This window comes from Anguilla anguilla, chromosome 1, assembly GCF_013347855.1.
Source record: "Anguilla anguilla isolate fAngAng1 chromosome 1, fAngAng1.pri, whole genome shotgun sequence".
In the NCBI taxonomy this organism is placed as follows: Eukaryota; Metazoa; Chordata; class Actinopteri; order Anguilliformes; family Anguillidae; genus Anguilla; species Anguilla anguilla.
In genome coordinates this window covers 84,307,740-84,314,657 of record NC_049201.1, presented here as the reverse complement: position 1 = coordinate 84,314,657, position 6,918 = coordinate 84,307,740, and the positions used below count along the sequence as shown (strand labels likewise).

The window sequence follows — 6,918 nt, the reverse complement described above, 5'->3', positions numbered from 1 at the left end:
GTCTACTCTCACCTTAAACTGTGATGGTAGTTTGGCTGAACCTAATATGGTCGTTAAAGACCTTGGTGTCACCATTGATCCTGATCTTTTGACACCCATATAAAAAACATATCCAGAATTGCCTTCTTTCAGCTGCGCAACATAGATAAAATTAGACATTTCATGTGAGTTGGGGATGCTGAAAAATTGATCCATGCGTTTATTACGTCTAGGTTAGACTACTGTAATGCCCTGCTTTCTGGCTGCCCTAATAACTCGTTAAAGAGTCTCCAGCTTGTGCAGAATGCAGCTGCTCGTATCTTGAGCAGAACTAAGAAGTATGAGCACATTACACCAGTACTCGCGTCGCTTCACTGGCTACCCATTAAGCATAGGATAGACTTCAAGGTTTTGCTCCTGACTTTTAAAGCTCTGCATGGACGTGCACCTGTGTACATATCGAACCTGCTCCTACCTTATAAGCCAACAAGGTCACTCCGATCTCAAGACAAACACAAGAATGGAATCAGGAATTGGGGGAATTGTGGACGTACACAGTGTACGTCCACAATTCCCCCAATTCCTGATTCCATTCTTGTGTTTGTCTTTTTTTTTTTTTGCCACAGTGGAAGCTCTGGGAAAGCTCTGGGGAAGCTTCTGGGGTAAATCCATGTAGTAGTGCTCTGAAGCAGTAATTCTGAAAGGCCAGATCTATAGGTATACCAGGACACATAATGTGTATCTGTGCCATTTTTAAAGGAAATTAAATTATGCACATACTATACCCTTAAAACTACTTTTAATTTTCAGATGATAGCGTTAAGGGAGAAATGTGCAGCAGAATGTAATTTTCTAAAACCATAAAAATGTTAGGACAATTGATTAGAGGGATCAGTGTAGTTGTTGTTTGATGGAACCACTACATCCCTGCCAACAGGCCAAATATGCCAGTCATGGTCAGAATTAGTGGACATAGGCTACTATGCCAGACATGGGTGGTGCCAGAAATATTTTGCTTAATTATTCAGTGGTGGTGCTCTGAAATTTGTGGTAATTACAGGCATGTGCAGGACTAGATGTGGGTGTGCTACATTCAGTAGTCAGTTTTCAAGCATTATATACCCACGACAAACAGTTCTCTTGGTTTACATGTACAGACAAGAGATGCATCTAATATAGACTTGGGGCCTGCATAACGAAACAGGCTAAGTGGGCTAGCTGGATAACTCCCTTTGTCTGACTAGAGCCAGGAGATACGGACCTCTCCATATCTGTTTCTGTACCCTGTACAACAAAAAAAAAAAAAAAAAAAAAAAAAATCCAGCTGTTTAAATGTCACCCTGGGTAAGAGTGTCTTTTAAGCAAGTGAATGTTCTTTAGCAGTGTACAGCGAAGAAGTCAGTAATTTATTTGGGATTTGCTACATTTCTATTTACCTGCTCTGGCTGAACATGTAAAGAGGTAACTGGCTGCAGTGTACATTAGTAGTGATTTATTATATAAGGGAAAAAAATCATAATGCAGTCTAACAAATTATTGTGATAATGACTAGTGATATTAAACTTGCTGCCACTAGAAGAAAGAATAATGGGTGAGACATCCTCGGGGCAAAACTTTGGACTCCAATGATAATATAGTAACAAACTGATTGTAACTCTTTTCATGCTAATTGTGTTGGTAAATAACTGCGAGGTCTATATCGAAATGGATTTTTAGAGAACGGAGTGGAAGAACTTGACCGGCCTGCACAGAGCCCTGACCTCAACCTCACCCAGTGCCTTTGGGATCAGTTGGAAAGCCAACTGCGAGCCAGGCCTAATTGCCCAATCAGTGCCCAACCTCACTAATGCTCTTCTGGCTGAATGAAAGCAAATCCCTGCAGCAATGCTCCAACATCTCGCATAAAGCCTTCCCACAAGACAATACATTTTTTAGACCACACTAGGAGCATTGTTTGCAGTTCTGGGGGCCGTACTACAAGAAAGAGGCTCTTGAAAAGGTCCAAAGGAGGGCAACCAAATTGATTCCTGATATGAAAGATAAAAGCTATGAGGACTAGAAATGTTTATATCTTCACATTTAGTAAAAGGAGACTATGGGGTGACTTGATTGAAGCGTTTTATTTCACAAACGGGATTAACAAAGTGAAAGACAGGCGATTCTTCAGATTGAGTTCTGTTAGTAGAATGAGATCGAAATTAGTAGAAGGGAAATACTGATTTGGAAGATGTTTTTCACACAGAGAGTAGTCAATATGTGGAACAGCCTGCCAGGTCATGTAGTGGAGGCAGAAACACTGGGGATTTCCTGGCTTGATATGGCGTTAGATACTATCTAGTCGGTTGGTAATCAGAGCACAAGGTACAATTTAGTTGGGAAAATGGTGAGCATTGTTGGGTTGAATTCTCGTCATTATGCAATGTCATGTTACTTGGGGCGTACATATGGAGGCAGAAGAGGTTTAAGATTGTGATAGTTTATGTGGGCTCACGTGTTTATAAGATGTTGGATTTAATACGGGTCTCACATGTATTTCACATGTAATCACATGGGTGTTTATATGGATTTCACATGTAATCACATGGCTTTTCACATGTTTATTACATGGGATTCACATGAGAATTAACATGGATTTAACCCATTAAACCATGATAAGGTCACAAATCCACATTTACCGTATTGCCTGTGTGATTTTAACGTGTGATCATTACATGTAGTTTATTCCACATGGGAATGTCATGCGTTTTTTTTTCTTCTTTTTTTTCTGTAAGGGGTGTTCATGGTGCATTGTGATTAGCAGGCATAGAGATAGGTGACATCATTAATAGAGACAGGTGATGTTTTTTACTGATTAGTAGGAGGGGAGTAGGAGGGAAGGAAGGAGGGGACACTACACAGCTGGGGTTTGGATATTTAAAGAATGCTTTGCCCAGGTGAGGAACAAGAGTGAAAAGCAGGGAAGGCCAGGTGAGTGGTGGTCATGATGAGTCATGGGGCCTGATCAAATGTGTTTATGTAAATGTTTAAAAATAATTGCTGGAAATATGTACATTTTTACCTTATAAATTATCAATAGCATTAACTTCACTTGCAGACGTATTTATTTTTTCTGACTTATCTGCTTTGGACATGGCATTAGAAAAAATGAAATGACAGTTTTACATTATGATATGCAGAAGTACTTGGCATGAAATGACTATGATACTAATCATGCAAATCCTGCACTGTGAACGTGTTGTGCATTTAAAGAACACACTAAAACCCTACAGTAAGGCTATAACATACAATATATACAGTGTGGACTGGAAGTTCTACACTGAATGTCGAGTTAAGATCAAGAAGCTCTCTGTTCATCAAGATACTTCACATCAAGCAAGCACAGTAATTTGGGACAGATACCAATGACATGCATTTACTAATCTTCTTTTATTCATAGAAAATGGCAAACAATATGTGGATATTTGTTCTATTGGCAGTATTTGCTGGTAAGTAACAATCTCTTATTAAACAGTGTACATTTACTTTCACACAGCGAGCAATTCGGTTGATGGGTGCTCGAGAGTACCAGGCTGAGGGAGGGGCAAGAGCTTCCCATTGTATCATCTTTGTGGTCTTGTGCAGCTACACATTTTTGGATAGAAATAATGGCATTACACAGTGTATCAAAGACATGCATTTGCCATATAGCCTACAGTATAATTTAGTTTCTACAGTTATATCATGACACTGATAATTACAATTTACTGCTATGTCCTTAGCTAGTTAGGGATATAGTCATAGCAATCTTTCTATCTGTCCGACTAGCATGCTAGCTAGCAATCTCTCTAAATAGTTAATACTATCTGGCAAGCTAATAAGATAAGATAGATACAGGTGAAAGAAAAAGTTTGCGAACCCTTTGGAATTACCTGGATTTCTGCATTAATTACTCCTTAAATGTGGTCTGACTGAAAAGCAAACAAATTCTGCTTAAACTAATAACACAATCAATTTCACTGTTCATGTTTTTATTGAACACATGGTGTAAAGATTCATCATACAGGGTGGACAAAGTATGTGAGCCCTTGTATCTAGAAACTGGCAGGACCTCTTTAGCTGCAATAACCTCCACCAAATGTTTTCTATAGCTGCCGATCAGACTTGCACAATGGTTAGGAGGAATTTTAGACCATTCCTCCTTACAAAACTGTTTCAGTTCATTGACATTTTTTGAGTTTCTCACACAATCAGGCCTCTTCAGGTCATGCCACTACATCTGAATTGGGTCAAAGTCAGGACTGTGACTTGGACATTCCAAAACATGATTTTTTTTCTGTTTAAACTATTCTATTTTTGATTTACTCATGTGTTTTGGGCCATTGTCTTGTGGCATCGCCCAACTTCTATTAAACTTCAGTTTCACATTCCCCTGTAAAATTTCTTGTTTTTTTTGAATGTACAATTTTGAATTATTTGGTTAAATAAATCTCTTTGTATATAAGTGGTAGACATAATTAATTATTTATCCTGGGGGATGGATTCATAACCAGCAGACCTGGGTCAAATAAGTATTTGTTTTGGATTCAAATACTTTTCTATGCGGTACTGATCTTGTCTAGTGTATTGGAACCAATGAAATACTCTCAAAAAGTACAAACCTCACCTTGCGGTCATATTGGCAGACTCAATTACACCAGGCAAGATCAATAGAGCACAGAAAAGTATTTGAATCCAAAACAAATATGTTTTGGATATTAAATGTTGGGGTTGTCACAGACTGTCCATAGATAAATAAATAAAAAGTAAGCTACAGGGTAGATAATCACTCATCTATTCCACTTTTTTCTAAAATTTATACAGGGCCAAACTGAATTTGCACTAATAATCGTTTGAAAATGATAACATTTAACATTTTTTTTTTAATTTTGCTTTCCAGGGATACATGAATGTTCTACACAAGGTATGTTATGACACACTTCACACACTCCTTTCATGCGTTTGGAGAAATAAAGTTGGGGAATACTGCCTAACTAGTCTTTATAGCTGTGCATGCATATGTAATGTATATGTGGGAACATAAATGCAGAATGTTTTTTCTGAAAACTGAAGACTTGTATTGCATTCTTCACTAATGGGATTACAGTACATGCACATTGACGATCCAATTCTACCCAAAACTCTTGATGGGAACTGTAAGAAGGTTTGTTATTGTAGTTATTGCATTTATTCAAAATTGAATGTAAAATGAAAAAGTGAAATTATGGGTCCTTGAGGCAAATTTGTTCTCTGTGAGAATAAAGTCAGATGGAGCAGGATGGTTTTATTCTTATACATTCAGTTGACTGCTGTAGTGCCACCATGTTGCATCAAATAGGATCAGCAGCAGTTGGGAGCTACCACCGATCAGTGAGCTAAGTTTCAAGCGAATCAACTATATGAAAGTAAGGAATGCAGCATATGAAAAAACAAAATCCCAACAGGTCACCGATTCATTATGGTTTTAACTTAAACGTGCATACACATATGCCTAATGAGCTGAATAGTCACTGTAGAACGTTTAAAATGTGTACATGTCGAACAGTGAATTTTAGTGAATTGTTCCATTTTATATGTGTATATATATATATATATATATACACATATATATTATATATATATATATATATATATATATATATATATATAGGGGGGATGAAATTTCTGGCACAGCGCCCAGCAACGGGCGTCAAAACGTTTTTTCAAGACCCATGGAGAGTCAATGGGTTTTTGTAAAATTTCAAAAATTTTTATGCAGTCTATACTCTGTCCTTGCAGACCCCCCCCCCCCCCCCCCCAAATTTCGAAAACTCATTGGACCTACAGGAATCACACAAATTACCTATTTTGGATTCTAAACGGCGATTTTCGCCGAAAGGTGACAAGTTTGCATCCCTGAATAAAAACTGTTTAGTTTTGTGGTTGCTTTCCGGAAAGGAGGTTTTCTTGCAGGTTCATGGATTGCCTGGCTGAAGTTTAAAAAGTTAGTTGGGACGCAACAAACAGGCTTTACATTTCCTTGTACTGACCATATATTAAAAATACTTGCCAAGCTAGCAATCACTCGAAATTAATTTTTAAAAATGCTTGCCTTATCTTAAAAGTGGGAAATGCACATTAAAGCTGATAAATCTGCTCAACTGTATATTTAGTTAACTAAATTTGAGTAACATCCATGTTGACAGACACAGACACTTTCTAAGAGGCAATTTGCAGTATATTGGGTTTGAGTACATAGACGTTTGAGACCTTAATGGATATACCACATTATAATGAACTTTAACTGACATAACTGAATCACAGTTACACAGGTATCTACATGAGTGAGTTAAATGAAGTTGAATGCCAATTAGATGGATGTGTCAGGTATGAGAGGTCTACAAATCAGCACATTTATGTGTGAGTTTCCCCAGAAACATGATGCAACTGATGAAGTTCCACAGAGGCCAAACAGTAGCCCACTTACAAATGCTCTGCGTGAAGATTTTGATTATCATCAAAGCAATGGACATAATTTGACATTACCTCTTTTTGTTTCTCTTTCCTTTTAGTGGAACCATCCTTCAAATATATGACTGTTTTCATGTTCAATGCAAATGCAAACGAGAAGGCCAAAAATGAGCTCTACATCACATCCTATCTCTCAGATACGAACGTGGTTGTCACTGTCAACAGGTCTCCATTCAAGAAAGAGCTGTCAATGCAAGGTGGAGAGCGTGTAACAGTGGAGGTACCTTCTGACACAGAATTGATAGGCACCGGCAAATATTCAAAAACAGTCATGATTCAGTCCAACAAGTTCATCACCATTGTGTCCACCAATCGGAAGACAAATTCACTTGACACTTCACTGGTGTACCCGGTGACAGAATGGGGCCAGGAGTATTATATCTTCACTCCAGCAGCCAGGGGGTACCCAAAAGA

General features: G+C 38.1%; 1 long non-coding RNA gene across 1 annotated transcript; it reads left to right on the top strand.

The window, feature by feature from the left end:
* Nucleotides 1–2,929: 2,929 nt before the first annotated feature.
* On the top strand, nucleotides 2,930–6,575 carry LOC118227757. Its single transcript, XR_004765349.1, has 4 exons — nucleotides 2,930–2,946; nucleotides 3,416–3,464; nucleotides 4,895–4,918; nucleotides 6,546–6,575. It is a non-coding gene; the product is annotated as an uncharacterized LOC118227757 (long non-coding RNA).
* Nucleotides 6,576–6,918: the final 343 nt, after the last annotated feature.